Source organism: Oxyura jamaicensis, chromosome 1 (genome assembly GCF_011077185.1).
Source record: "Oxyura jamaicensis isolate SHBP4307 breed ruddy duck chromosome 1, BPBGC_Ojam_1.0, whole genome shotgun sequence".
Lineage (NCBI taxonomy): Eukaryota > Metazoa > Chordata > Aves > Anseriformes > Anatidae > Oxyura > Oxyura jamaicensis.
In genome coordinates this window covers 77,930,158-77,945,857 of record NC_048893.1, presented here as the reverse complement: position 1 = coordinate 77,945,857, position 15,700 = coordinate 77,930,158, and the positions used below count along the sequence as shown (strand labels likewise).

General features: G+C 42.1%; 1 long non-coding RNA gene across 1 annotated transcript in view; it reads left to right on the top strand.

The window, feature by feature from the left end:
- Nucleotides 1-4,987: 4,987 nt before the first annotated feature.
- The window catches only part of LOC118158053, a 40,520-nt gene continuing 29,807 nt past the window's right edge, over nucleotides 4,988-15,700 (top strand). The window contains exon 1 of the long non-coding RNA XR_004746780.1: nucleotides 4,988-5,072. This is a non-coding gene — a long non-coding RNA (uncharacterized LOC118158053). The remainder of the gene's footprint in view (nucleotides 5,073-15,700) is intronic.

Sequence of the window (15,700 nt, the reverse complement as noted above, 5' to 3'; positions counted from 1 at the left end):
TTTGAACACTGTCTCCCACAGTATTCTACAGTATCCAAGTTAGGATGTTATGATCTGGATGGGTAAAAAGCTGACTGAATGATAGAGCTCGCAGGGTAGGGTTTAATGGGTGTTATTCTACCTGAAGATGAAAGCAGACTCCTTGGGTATCTACATCTGTAGGTCCAGTCCTGTTTAATGACTTTATCAATGACAATGGAAGGGTGGTGGAGTGTTTAAAAGTTTTCAGATGACATCAAACTGGAGGATCAGTATATAAGCTTTTGGTAAGGGTGGCCATTCAGACAGAGCTAGGCAGGCTGTGGAGTACACCAAGGTTTACAAAATGCAAAAAGGACAAATGCAAAATCTTGCACCTGGGAACAAATAACCTCTGGCAACAGTAAAGGATAGGAACTGGCTGGCCAGGGAGCAGCTCTGATAAAAATGACCTGCATGTTTTGGTAAGTGGCAAGCTGAACATGAGCCAGCAGTATACCCTGGCAAAAAAATAGGCCCACTATCCTGGGCAGTATTAGCAGAATTACTAGTAGATTGAGGGAAGTGATTATTCCCCTCTAGTCAATACTTGTTAGACCATGTCAAGCATGCAGCACTCAGAATTGGACCTCCAGTTAAAACAACATTTCTTCAAACACTTTTCTTAGTGCTCAGATTTCTGAATTATTCTAACAGAACCTAAAAATTCTAACAGTACCTAAAAGACCAGGTTCTACTCTTGAACTCATGTTTAACTGCACCACGTTCCACAAACAGTCCCACCACGTCTCCACATGGAGAAATGTATTGCTCACTGTGTTGGAGCCGTATTGTTAGAGCCAAAGCTTACATTTGATTCATTTATTCATCAATGCAATCATTCTCTATGGGTTTGCAAGACTATTGAGTTATGCAATGTGTAAAACTCTTATATACAATTGTGTGAATGAATTCTTGTTGTCATTGCTGAAATCAGTGTTCTTTCCAATACACCCTTATTACTGCAAAGAATGCCTACTTTTAAATCACACTGCATGCCCAAGAAATAGTCATGAGTTTCACCCAAGTGTTTGAATGTCTAAAAATGTTACATCCTTAGCATTCCATTTTCATGGTGTTACAAAACAGCTGATGTTCATATGAAGGCCAGCTCTAATTACTGGCATTTAATTCGGCATAAATTTTCACATTTTACAAATTATATCAGCTTCAGCAGACTGCCTGTGAATCAATCATACACAGACTTTATTCATTCATAAAGCTGGACAGTCATGCCCTCCCTTATGAGTAGGAACACATCTGAGAATTACTGACAAGGACATGACACAAAAATAACCACCTAATCTTGTGCAGTGCCTTTTTCAAAGTGCAGGGAAAGGACCTGCTGTGTTGGTGTATATTGATGGAAAGCACCCAGAATGAGCAATGTGTTTTGTGTATGGTCTCTGATGAATTCAGATGGATATTCCCTTCTCTTTTAAAAAGTATTCAGAGGTACTGGATTATGATTTATGCATTTGGGGGTAGGTTTTATAATTATTTGAAGCCTTTGCACATTTTTAAGGTGCATTTCTTGCTTTGATGAAGGGTGAGCATGAAGGATGAGTCTGGTGTTTTACTACTGTGTTTGCGTAAGTCACCAAGATTCATCCAGCATATGTAAAGAAAAGAAGTGATGATAGGTGGAAAATCAGAGAGCTGTCACTGAATATGGGGGGTGGTAAATATGTCTATTTGGGCTGTTGGGATTGGGTTTGAGTTTTTGTTCGGCCAGGTTTATAACAAAGATGTGAAACTGCTTCTCCCATATCCAATGGGAATGTTTCAACAGCCCAGAGCAGAATCTCTCTCATGGTCTTCTTGCCTGGAGTTGCTCTATTTCTCCTTCTATGTAGCTGAAAATCTGTCAGGGAAGAAAATGAGAAATTTCCTAGTACATGGCACAGGCCACTCACCTTACTTTTAAGGTCAGACTTTCTCTTCCATGTCACCTTGACTGGGATGCATTTCCTTGGAGATGTTTGGCTTTGATGAAGTGGCATTTTTCTGCTGACGAATTCCCAACTACCTCCAGGCAGAAGGGGCCCCAGTCAATTGGAAACTGCACGAGAGCAGAAGCAGTGGTGCAGAGGCAGCAGTTTGGGAGCTGGCTGTGCAGGAAGGCTGGAGAGCAGCAAGAAGTGGGAGTGGAGGGCCCTGAAAGGGAGACAGGCCCTCCCTGCAGCTGGAAGGGGACCAGCAGTAGCCGTAGCAGAACACAGAGGCCTGGCCTGCAGGCAAGAAACTGAGATGGAAGCAACCCAATAGGATGCCTGTTTTATTACTCTTGCATGGTCTGCCCACAAGGGCCAGACTAGGAAGAGTTGTTTTTTTCCTTCTCTGTAACCATTACAGAAGTTCTGCTTAGGGTATTTGCAGCATTTTTTTCTGACTTCTCTGCAGACAGCCATTGTTGATTCACTGAAAACTGTGACCATTCATGCAAACCCAGTGAGAGCTCCAGCCTGTGAACCACGTCTGGAACTCATGGTGTTTGTACCTGGTCTTCAGGTATCTCCCAGATTTGCGTGTTTGGCAAGGGTCTAGTGTACCACAACATGCAGAACCTTCTAGTGGGGTGGGTGGCATTAACAGCATTCTGGGTGCATGTAGGAGACTGACAGAGGTTGCACGTACACTGCTTCCAGTTTCTGAGGACATCTCCCAAACCCCACTCTGCTCTCATTTTGGGTTCTTACTGCCTTTTTACTCTTTGCACCAAAAGTCCTCATTCATTTTATATTTACAAGCACTTCTCTGCACTTGAAGGACTGAAGAACATTACTTTTCAGTGTAAAAGCTGAGATTCTCATTGCTTTACAGCACTCCAGGAGCTCAAGATAAAAAATCAATAAACACTATTATGAGATTTACAAGAATATGATGGGAAGCAGTAGTATTTTATGCTCTTATGCTGGATGTAAATCAACGACCTCTACATATAAGTGTTATGTAGATGCTGCCCAGTGGGTATGCCTTTCCACTCCCATAGAGATAGATAGAAATTGAAAGTGTCTAACATTTTTAGAAGGTAGTCAGCACATACTAGTAGCAAGCAATATTTTTCCTTCTAATATAACGTTTTTTTTCCTTCTCCTGCAACGTTTCCTCACATGTTTAGGTATTTATATCTTTAGCTGCATATGGATAAATGATTGTTTAATGTTTTGAGTGTCCAGATTTGTAACTGCCTTAAAGATGTCTGTCTAAAAAGCCATCACTTTGGAGGCTGCCTAGCAAGAGTGACAAACTCCTCCTGTCCTGTAATCCTAGGTCTTTACAGTTAAAAGCATACAGTACTAAAGAGCATGATCATTGTCCACGCTGTCTCATTCTCAGATTTTCCAGAATAAACCATTGTAGCTTGCCCACAATGCCACAGTTGGAACAACAATCATACAGCTGTCTGGAGCAGAGAGTTAAGACCATGAGGATGGTGGCTGAGAATAAAATTTTAATTTTCCCTGTGTGAGAAACATGGGAAATAGCTAATCCTCTCTCTGTCTGCACCAACAGCAACTCCATGGACAAAAAAAGATGCAGGATATTACATTAAAGCATTACATCATCGAGACGAGTCCTAATTGGCTTATTTATGGCTAAGGCAAACTGAGACAGAGCTAGATTCAGATCTCTACTTACCTGGTGTAAATTGGTAGTAACTGCAGAGATAAACTGACATAAGCAAGATTAGAGTCTGGCCTCTTTCTCTGTAGCTGTTTTTGGAAGCAGCTGGCTTTTAGATGTTAAGGATGTCACATAAATCACTGCTAACAAAGTGGTTCTGGACTTCAGCCTCTAGCAGCTTCTGACCATCTATCTCTGTAAAGCTGATGGTTCTCCATGCAGCTGTTTTGTGTCCAGAGGCTTTCAGTCAAATGGAGTGGACAATCCTACATCTCCTACAGCCTCAAGGAAGTAGTGATATTTGTGTAGCACAGGAAATCAGAAAGAGGCAGCTTGTGAAAAGCCATACAATCAGAGATGGGATTCTAATAATGGAAGTCTGCAAAATATGACACACTTATATCTCATCTGCTTAGCCCTGCTGGGAAAAGTATGTTGGTCAATATGTAACTCTGATAACAAAGTAGATCCTTCAGTGACATATAACTTGTTCATGACTTTAGGCACAATTTACTGAATACGTCCAAGGTAGAGGAGAGTATGTGAATAGATGTGAATACATCTATATACAATAGATGTGAATACCAGGATGATGATCATAGGACCTTTTTTTTTTTTTTTTTTTTTTTTTTGAGATTATTTGGACTGATGCTGTATTGTGAAGATAGACATTTTCATGCTTAGATATTGCTGTAAGAGATTAGCTAGTCAAAGGTGAATACAGGCTTCATTTTAGAATAGTATATTTGAGGAACAGTTTAATAAGTTATTCTGGTACATTTTCCATAAGATGATGTGCACCTTGGAGAAGATCATTTTCAAATGATACAAATTGCTGTAGGCCCACTAGTATCAGTTTACACTGACTGAAGATCTTCAGATCTTAATTGGTGTTAAATTGCAGACAGTTCCAGGTTAATGTTAATGGACTGCAGCTTTTGTATCCTTTGATACACTGCTTAAATACAAAGTTTGTTTTCTTCTCAGGACTCTCAGATCATCCATGCACACAATTTAATCCCTGGTATTGGTTGTAATGTTTATACTTGAGAAGATCAAGTCAGGTTTATCCAATGGAAAGTTAGGAGAAAACTTGATAATAGTTGGTGGTACCAATATGGGAAAAGAGTCCTGACAGCCAAAAAAAAGTCCCAGGTATCACAAGTATCTGAGAAGACACAAACTCAGATTACATAAAAATTTTTAACCTGTAAATTAATCACTCTCTGAAAGCCTTTACCACTAAATGTAGTACATTCTCTGTTATGTGAAGTCTTGAAATTGGTTGTTTTTTTACCAAAGGCCTGCTCCTGTAGTCAGCAAAGCTCTGCTCTGTCTGTGCAGGTCACTGGGAAAGGCTGAAGGTCTGTATGAAGCAGAATGCCAGGATGGATAACTATAAAGGCCTGACTTAAGCATTTGCACCAGTAAGTGAGATTAAGTTTATCACTTCAATATTTAATGGTGTTCCAGTTTGACTGAAAATACGCATTTTTTTATTTATTTTTTTGGTGTGTGTACATTATGCAAAAATCTCCAGGTACAAATTCTTGATTATTTACTTTGATGCTTTTTCATGTATTGCCAGTCTCCAGAGATAAAACTGCTACCTTCTGTGTTTTTGAGAGGTATCTTCCATGTATATGATGTGTTTCATCTAAAAGTAAGCTGCAAAGTGAAATGCTTCTAGCACTGACATTGGCTGCTAAAATAGCAGCTGAGAGGCCATGTGGTGAAGATGCCTACATTTGCAGAAATAAAAGCTAAAATTCTAAGAATGTGAGGTCATCAACAATCTATTCTTATAGGTTGCAATAAGCTTCTCTGTTCCCCCAGCTTGAGGATATAATACAGGCTTGGACAGAAATCTCCACCTTCCTGGTTTGCAAGTACATTTCCCTGCATTTGCCTATTTTCTTTGGAAGTGTCTCCCAAATATCAGGAGATTCTGATACAGCGCTATTCAACAACCAGCTAGAACCGTACAGGAGCTGAAGCAGCTGCTCTGCCAAAAGTGATGTCAGGGCTTTTTGTCATGAGCGAGTACCTGGAAGGCTTTGCAGAAGACAGTTAATAGCACAGGAGTCCTTCCTCTTATTAGTGCAGTAGGAGCCAGGCATGCATCCTGCAGGTGCCAGGTGGAAAGCAGTGCTGCTGCAACAGACTGAAGAAGTTGCTGACACCCGAAGAAACTAGAGAGGGTGTGATAGGAAAGAAAAATATTTTGAAAAATTTTGTTTGCAAGTGGGGGGTGAGTGGCTGTTAGAAAACTGGGGCATTAAACATTGTTCCTCTTCTCTAAGAAAACCATTTCCAAAGGGTGGAGCTGTAAAATACCTCAATATTGTAGTTAGCATTTCAGTAAAATATTGTTGTAGGTCAGAGGTCTCTGCACATGAAATCTCTCCTGACTCCCTATCTCTCATGGAAATTCTGGCACTTCTTTATTAAAGGGATCAAAATCCGGCCTAGGGTAGATGCCAGCTGCAGCTTGAGCTGCTAAGTACTTCCAGTTTTATGCTAGAGAGATGCAATTTTTCTTCGGAGGGGAAAGGGACCATGAAATTTCCTGTGGAGAGCAGGAAGAGAGTGTGAAGGAGCCCTGTGTCTCCCATGCCTAAGAACAGCTATGAGCAGGATACAGTGTCTGTCCAGGGGCTGCAAGGGGTTGGTGTTGCTCATCTACTTCCAAGGGGGGTGAGGGACCGGGCAGGGTGGGCAGCCCCTGCTGCAAACAGAGGAGTGTGGTCCACCATGCAGTGTGATCTGGGGAAACCCGGCAGGTCCTTGCGCGGGGGCATGGCCAGCTCTCCAAACAGGCTTCAGTCATCACCAACACACCGAACTGTCTTTTCCTGAGGACGTGGCTGACCCCACCCAGCACCTCCAGCCCTGTCTGCAGAGAGCGCGGTGATGCTGGGAGGCCTTCAGGGCTGGGGCTGCATCTTGTTCCGCCTCTGGCTCTGGGAGACCCCCAGTTTCTTGGACTTCTGGGCCTTACTGTAAAGCAATTTGTAAATAAGAGTATTGACATGATTATTTTTTAAAGTGGCAACTTGGCAGACAACAGAAGAAATATGTACAGATAAAGTGACCTTGCGGTTTTGAAAGACAGCCCCGTTATTTGTTTTGAAATGCATTGCCTCAGTGACCCTGCTAGTTCCACAGACACGTCCTGCCTGGAAATGCCAAAACAGGTTGTGCACTATATTTTTAACCAAGTTAAGGTTTTGTTGAAATAAAGAATATCAATCAAGGGCTGTTAGGACAGAAGGCCACATTCCTTTGACTGCTGTTGATTTCACCGGTATCTTTTGTCTGAAAGCCTTTGCTGACAGGGCATCAGAGGAGAAATCCTGGGGTGGGTGAGGATGAGTGAGGGGAGCCACATGTATCTGCTTCCCTCTCACATGGGTGCCAGCAGGGGTCAAGTTCTCAAGCTCTGGAGGGGCCCCTCCAGTGCCCAGTGATTAGTCAAGGGAAGAGCCAGACATCCTTGGCAGCACAGAAAAAACATTGTGCAGAGCATTACAAGCAGAAGTGGAATATAATACATGGGGGTGTGCAAGGGAGGTGCTGCTCATTGCTCCAGCAAGATGGGAGGGGACGTGACTGTGTCTGTCCCCCAAATCCTCCCCTTCTGTGCAGGAAATGTTCTGAATGAGATTTGTGAGTCAGGACTTTCTGACAATTGTGCTGAGGTCCCTCAAGTGTTATGTGCTGGTCTGGGTTAATTGCAATTTTAGGCATTAGGCTGGGTGATTTTCAAGCTAGGGTTTAAAACTGCATGCATGTAGTAAAACTGAAACAGGTGATTTTTCTTTCCTTTTCTCAGTAAAAAAGAATTTTGCAGAAAAAATGCAGTGTTGATTGTCCAGAAATTGCTCGCAAATTTGAATTTGTATTTGCTGAAAAGTTGTTTGGAGAAAAAATGCTAAAATAGATGAAATGACTGAAACAAAGGAAAAAAACATATATCCCTTTTTATCTATTAGCATCCAAGATGTGGGTGAGAGAAATTCAAAGCCTTGCCCTTCCCCAGGGGGATGTGATCCTAAATCAATTTCAATAGGAATTTCATATTTGGAATATCTTGGCTTGTGACATTCACGGTTGTTCCTATGAGAGCCATTCTACTTTTTTGGGAATACTTAAACATTTACCAGGCTGGGGGGCAGGGGCAGGGAGAGGGAATTGAGGATGAGTAGACGTGATTGCCTATCCTGGGGACGCTTACCAAAGGGAGGGAAGCCTCTGAGTCACAGGCTCTGATCTTTTGCATATTTGTTTAGGCAAAGAGGACTTAGATCAGCAAAGGGATTGAGAATGACTTTCACTCCTCTTGAACCTGTGAAAGTACTTCAGTGGTGAAGGCACTGCCCTGGGAAGTAAGAAAGCCCCATGTGAGCCTCCTAAGGCAAAAGGAAGGGCCCAAGCCTCAAGTTCTCAGAACTTTGCTGAGCAGCCCCACCACCTAGTACTGGAAAACAGGGAATACAAATACTTCCTCTCCCCGGTCAATGTTTTTAGCCTTTTGTTTTATCTATCTTTATTGCTCTTTAACTGGAAAGTGAGAGCATCTTGTTTCAAGTCTAGCATGCTTTATTCAATGCAAGTTGAAATGTTTTGCTTCGCTCTGGAAGAAAACAACTCTCAAATCATTATCTGTTCTAAAATCAGTCTTACTTCTTGTCTTGGCTGGGAAAGGTGGAAGGCATTTGAAGTCAGTTTCTCAAGAGACCACGTGGGTTCCTCAGCTTGTAAATACTCGTGGAGATGCTTCAACTTAATTTTAGTAGGAAGTGATTGGCTCAGAGACAAGGCTCTGTCAGAGAAAGTGTGATTTTACAGTACACTGCAAAGGGTGCAGGAGCACACAAGCTCTGTGTTGGAGTTCTCCCACTGGCAAAGTGGTGTCCGGTGAGGTGTTTTCCTCACCCAGCTCTCTAGGATAGCAGAAGTGTGCCAGTGCCCTGGCAGTAAAGGATTCCCATGGGAGTGAGAGGTGCTTTGAATCACGTGGTTCATGTAATAATTTAGCGTCTGTTCAAAATAAAGTTTTCCTTTCATGGGGAGTCTGGACACTTCTGTAAACTATGATGAAAGAAATTGGCCACTGATTTTTTTCTTTTTCTTTTTTATTTTTAATGAAAGAAATTCTATTACTTTTTTAGTTGGGACTGTTGAAAAAAAAGTATTTTTAACTGAAACAAAGTGGTTTAGTTTGCAAAAACTAAAGGAAAGAAGGAAAACTTCTTTGAATTGATGTTTTGAAATAGAAACTGGTTTGGGGTTAGATCTTGCTTTATAGCTAGGGTTTTCATACCTAGCGTCTCTGTAAAGCCAGTTTTTCTGATAAAAATGGATGTGAAAACTCTCAAACTCATTTCTACAGTAATTGTTATGGGCAGATCATGTGAAAGGGCAAAGAAGATAAGTGTCATTAACAGCTCAGATAACAGTCATTAACAGCTATTGGCTGGGAATGTTTTCTAGTATTTCAGAATTGGAGACTCAACATGTTCCTTCTTTTACCACAGATGAAAACAAGATCTTTCCAATTCTTCTGTAAGCACACAGACCCATCCTAGAGGAACCAGCAACACTGAGATGAGGGAAGTCTCACTCATGGTGCCCAACAAAGCTGCAGCTGACACAGGAACAGCAGAGCCTCAGTGCTCCCAGGCAACACAGGCAAGGCACAGAAGACATCTGCAACCCAAGAAAATGTTCCCAAGGTTTTGTCAAAACGTAGGCATTTCCATGAAAACCTGGGTTTGAGGTTTGATGTATTGGCACATTAAAAAAAAAAAAAAAAAAAAAAAAAAAATTCCTTATGAGTATTATCATTTTTTTTTTTTTCAGATTTTAATTTTAAAACAGAAAATGAGGAAAAGAAGTATTTTAAAAAAATAGTCCAGTGCTGCAGAGACATCATTGCCAGAGGCATGAACACAAGCCAGCATCAGCTACATCTTGTTCTGATGTACTGCACAATGGACTAACCTCAAGGCAACGGTTTTGTTTTAGCAGCCGAGAAGCTCTTCATTTTGTGAATGTTCTTTGCAGCTATGCATGGCTTTTCACATTTCCTTGCTTTTCATGTGGCTGTGCAGATGTTGCATGTTAAAGCACTTCTGCGAAGCACCTTTTCATTTGATTGAGACTTGATGAATTCCAGAAATATACTTACGTTGAAATTCAGAAATATAATACATCGTCTCTGTTGCTTCAAGGTCCAACAAAGAAAGCTTAAGGTTTTTATTTATTTATCTATTTATTTATTTATTTATTTATTTTAATATTTGTTTATTTATTTATTTTCTGTAAGGGATGAAGCTCTTTTATCTTATGTCTAAATAAATAAAAGCAGATTCGGGAATACTAATCCACAGCACAGACTCTGGGCTCAGTTTTGGTTTATAGGTATGGTCTCCCAGTATATTTCCACTGATTTTGCAGGAATTTCTGCTGGCTTACACCATAATAAAGAATAGCAGTAGCACCTTGATGATTACCCTATAGTACATCTCTTTCTTTTCCCCCTTTAGATTTGGACCTTTATGCTTACTTGGTGCTACCAGACAGTGTATGTTTCCCCAGTTTTAATGTTTTTGTCATTTTGTGTTGCCCTTTTCCCTGACTTTGACAAAACAATTGCCTTAGCTGGGGTTACTTGCCATTTATAAAGTCTCTTTGGGAGAGGGGTACAGAGGAAGGAGCCCCCATGGTGTCCCGTCACTCATTCCTGGCTATGACCTTTGGGACCAGGCGCAGTTGCCAGCTCAGCACTTACAGAAATCAGCTGAGGCAGTTAGAGGGAAGCTGCTGATGTCCCCTGTCCCCTTCTTAAAGCTCCCCCTGATAGCCTCCTCTATGCATCTTTCTGGCCCTTGCTGCCCTCTTTTTTCCTTAGACTTAGACTTCCTCAGTGGCACTGGGGAAAGACAAAAATCCACATCAAGAAAAAGCTGGGGAGCTTTTGTGCCCTTTTGCTGCTAGCTCCCTGTTCTCCTGGCCATGCTGTCTACCCCTTCCCATACATCCACCCTGTCTGGACACTCTGCATCAGGAGCTGCCTCTTGCTAGGGGTCTGTTTGACAACTAATGCAGCACAGCTCCATTATTGCAGTGCCTCAGGGCACTTGAAGAAAAAACAAACAAACAAACAAACAAACAAAAAACCAACCCACAATGCATTGCTACAGATTTTAAAGAAAAAATTCCACTTGATTTGAGGGGCTTGCAAAAGCATTTTTATTTTTCCTTAGCAAGATACATGTTGTGTTGGCTAAGTCTGGAGACAAAAGGGCCAGGTGATTATGATGGATGGTGGGTGCTGTGTTACTGTGAGGGAACCAGCCTGGAAGAACAGAGTGCAGCCTCACAGCAGCCACCACTACTTAATGATTTAATGGTTGTCCTCTGAACGGTGGTGACTGTGTGCATGCTCCCAGCCTGCGGCAAACATGAGGTAAACCAGGTTACGTTAAACCTCAGATGAAAGCAGTAGAAGTTAAACACTGTTCACCTCATTCTGGCCAGGGAGTAAGAGCACATACAAATACCTAGCTACCTTGGCTCAGCTGGGGCACTTTAATCTGCCAGGCTGTGGTGACTGGTGTTGTTTGAGCCCTCCCATCCTGTCAATGAATAAGTTAAAAAACAACAACAAAAAAACAGCAACCTGTGACAAATGCTGCCAGCTACACTGTGTCTGCCACATCAAGGTTCCAAAGCATGCAAGTGACTTATGAGACCAAATTCAGTTTACAATTAGACTTTGTGGCTCCTAACCACCTAAATTATTTTGGGAAATTAGATTTTGGGCCAAGTTTAAAAAACAATCAGAATTGCTTAGCATGAAAAACAATGGTGTACGTGCTCCTGAGGTAACTCAGGTAGCTTTGAAAACATTCTTCATTTATTTCCACCTTTGAAGGAGTTTGAAAGAGTCACAAATCTTTTTGATTATAGGACGTGGCTTAAATTACTGGTTATAGAATAAGATGCTGTAAGATATATGTAGCTTTTAAAATGGTAGCTAGCGATACACTCGATTAAGGGGTGCTCTCGCAGTCTGTTGCCTCTCCTTCGGCTAGTGCTCTGGGGAAGTTAAGAATGAACCTACCTGAGAAGAGTGAAAAATGCTCAGTGAGGGGCACCAACCCCCCTGCACCCAGTTTCTGGTGGCCCTCTGCCCCTACTGCTGCTTTCTGTTACACTGCTGCAAGGTTTGCAAGCACTGAGCTCCTTGGAGGCAGAAACAGCACAGGTAGGATATGATAATCACCAAGATAATCTGGAAGACTATTTACAAGCACAATAATGGAAACAGATTTCCATGACCTGCTTCTTCTTTACAGCCACGCTTTCGGCCCGACCCGGCGCAGGAGCTCGGTAGCAGCGTGCCCGGGAACATTGCACCCCAATTGGCAGGGGGCCAGGGGCTGCGAGGAGGGGGGAGTTTTTTGGCTACTGCTTGTAGTGGCAAATAAGCTGCAGAAGGGGGAGCCAATGTCTTCTCCAGCCTGGCACCTTCACTCTTTCTTCCCCAGTCGTTTTCACGCCCGCTGAGAAGGAAATTGAGAAGGAGGGGGGAAAAATGAGGTGGGTTAAGGAACACGGGTCTGAAGATCTCTGCCTGAGCAGCTCTTTGAGCCTCCCCACAGGGCAGGATCCTTTACCTTCAAAGGCCAAAGGCTGTGAGAGGAGAAAGAGCTCCCTAGGGCAACCAGGATGGATACCAGCTGAAAGCCTTGTGACTACCTAATACAGAGGTACTATTACTCCATCTTTGCTCATCCTTACTCATCCTTGCAGGGTGTCAAAACTACAGGAATGTTTCCTTTAGAGCACACCAACATGAGCTGGCTTGCCTGGGATGTAGTTCAGTAGGAGGCATCTCAAATAGCCTTAATATCAAACCAAGCAACACTCATGAAGAACCACTCTGATTATGCTCTTCATCCACACACTTCATAACCATCACCCATTTTACTTCTCACTGTAGTTCTTCATGACCAAAACAAAAGGCAAGGGAGACATTGCTAATGAGGTGAAGAGAGATGGGCTCTATAAGGTTTTGCACATATGTAACTAGCAGGTTTTGCAGAACTTGAAAACATACAAACTACATTAACCAAAAAAATCAAAAAATCCGTTAACTTCCCAAGAAACATATTATTCCCTGTGAATAGCCCAGTATGTGCTGTTCCCTGCTTCCCCTTGGCCCCCAAGAGAGCTGTGGCAGAGAGATACTTCAAGGAGATTGTGGTTTATATTACAGCTGCTAAGATAACCAGGAGCTTTCAAAAAGAATCTCAACTAGTGCAGCTTGTTTTACAATACCAAACTCCAAGGAGAGGGAGGGGGGAAAGTAAGTTTGTTTTCCACACTGCCCCTTTATCTTGATGTCAAATATATCCCCTGGGAAAGGAAAACATTTAGCCAGCAGATCCCATGGACACACACACAGGCGGACACATACGCCTTTTCCCTGTGAAGCCACGGCAGCGGCCGGAGCGTGGCAGTGTTCGGTCTGCTGCTGGAGAGATGGAGGTCTGTGGGCAGGGAAAAGCCTCGGCACAAGATGTGCTGGGAGCGATACCTGCAGTCACAGGTGCTGGGATGTGCCAGACCCTGACTGGGGTCTTGAAATGCACAGGTAGCGCACTGCAGGTGAAGTGGTGATTTGCTTATGGCTGAGAATACCTCTGTGAGGGGTATAATTGCAGCAGGAGAGGACCATTTAATTATGCAGACAAAAGCGTTTGAAAATCCAGTAATTGTAAAGCTCCCTGGATAGCTCACGTCTGAGATAAGATGCACATTTATAACAAGGAGGGGCACAAACCTTTTTGGCACAGCTTCTCAGGGGAGGGCTGAAGAGGTCTTCATTGCCTGCCTGGATTACTGTAAACGATTTGATAAAACATTATTGCCTGGATTCTCAAGTCTTAGGTGATCATAATGAAACCTCCTGGTCTGAAAATGTTACATCACACTGTACACATGGGGGGCATACAGAGATGCTAGTCCTTCCCTCATTATTCACTAACCTGACTCATGAAGAGTTGTTTCAGGAGCTCTGGACTGTAGCTCTGCTTGTTACCACAGTGTTTAAGTGACCAGAAACATAGTACATACACAAAGAGAAACTCATGCTTTTGGCTGAATTGGCAAATAATAATAATAATAAAAGCTATCACAAGGTACGAACAAATGCTGCAGCTGCTAATGTGGGAGGAAAATTTGCTTGCTAGTGGATGAGAAAGTGCAGAACCAGTGTGCCTAAAGAATACTTTTGGATACAGCTTCTGACACAAAAAATAAATAAAGTGAAAACCCTTTCCTGAGGTAGGATCAGAGAAGCAAACAAGGCATTTATATAAACACATGCTCCTTTTCAGTCCTAGTTAGCTAGCAGATGATACCAAAAGGAAACATGGAGCTCACTGAACATATTCATTCTTTGGAGGAACAGTACGTTCAACTCTATATCTGGGTTTCACAGAAGATTATTGTCTTGGTATTAGGTTGAAGTACATTTCCAACATAAAAATTCTTCAACCATGGTTTATTCTAAACTGAAGTATGCATCTATAAGTAGGCTTTGTGGCTTTGGGCTGCCACTGCACACACCACATCTTTACACTGAGTCTCCACTGCTGTCCTATTTTCTGAGTGGGAAAGACTGAGTGCAAGAGGCCTAATTTCTCTCTCACTTGCACATGATTTACACTAGTGTTGCCCCATGTATTTCTAGGCAGCAGCGCTCAATAGTTCCAGCAATAGGAAGATAATCTTGTCCAAAGCTTAAGGAAAGGGGGAGGGGTACTCTTTTGAGGAGCCTTATGACTTTCTGGAAAGACAGTCATAATTGCTAGTGTGGCAATTATTTCAGAAGGTAGAGTCCTGGCACCACTGCTGAGAGCTAGAAGCTGTGCCATGGCTGAGAACCAATGCTTTCATTGTGGCATTGTTCATGTCTTGCCTGTGGACTCTGCATCCACCATGAAGCTTATGGTTTGAGTACTCTTCTCAGATGTGGTTTTCTCTGGGAGACCTCCTGGGCTTCAGTTAATTTAAATGAGCTTTCATCAACTAGTGAACTGAGGTTTAGGAGGTGTGACTGATCACTGTGAGCTATACAACTGAGGGTGCAGGTTCCAGAAATGAGGTTAAAAGTCTGGTCATGGTACAAGGCCTGAAAAGACCATCGTGATCATCTCTACGATGCAGGCTTTAAAGCTTTATTCTGTTCCACAGAAAGACCCTACCCTTCAGACAACTGCTGCAAAGAAAACATTTGGTGTTGACTGATGATGCCGGAGTCTCTAAAAGTTCCTTTAGCACGTTTGCCATAATTAGCCTTGTCTTTTTTTTTTTTTTTTTTTTTTTTTTTTTTTTTTTAAGTTAGACTAGCCTTGCTTCCTGTTTCAGCCATTGGATCCCACTATGGTTATTTCTAAGTGAAATTTTCTGTCACAACTCTAATCCACAGTGTCTGTAGTCCTCGTCTCTCTTTCCTTTTCTCAAGGTCTTATTCTTCATTTTGATTTCCCATCATATCTTCTCTTCTAAGTACCCCAAAATATTTTTTCTCACTAATGTAATCAGTCAAAATAACACTTGGGATATTTTTGACTAAAAAAAAAAAAAAAAAAAAAAGTATTTCTAAACCAAGTTATTGCATTTCTTATCTCTGCTTTTCATTAGAATGTCTTTTGACTATTTCCCTCTCTCCTCAGTTGTTCACCCTACTTCTAACACAGTGAGACACAAACCCCATACTTAGCATTTTTTGCACTGCTCACCTTCTTTCATCCCTTGGACTTTTCAGGTTGCTTCCTGAAAAACAACTAAACTCAAATCAAGCCATTAGACTTCTCCCGCACTCAATACTTTACTATTTCTGGAACTCTTTCTAGAAATGGAGCTAATACCTCAGAATATGTAAATCAGCTTCAGGATTTTGCAGTCAAAATCTCAGTGGATTTTAGTAGTTTTATGTCTTTGCAAGATGGTTCAATTTCCAGCAATCTTGAAGAAC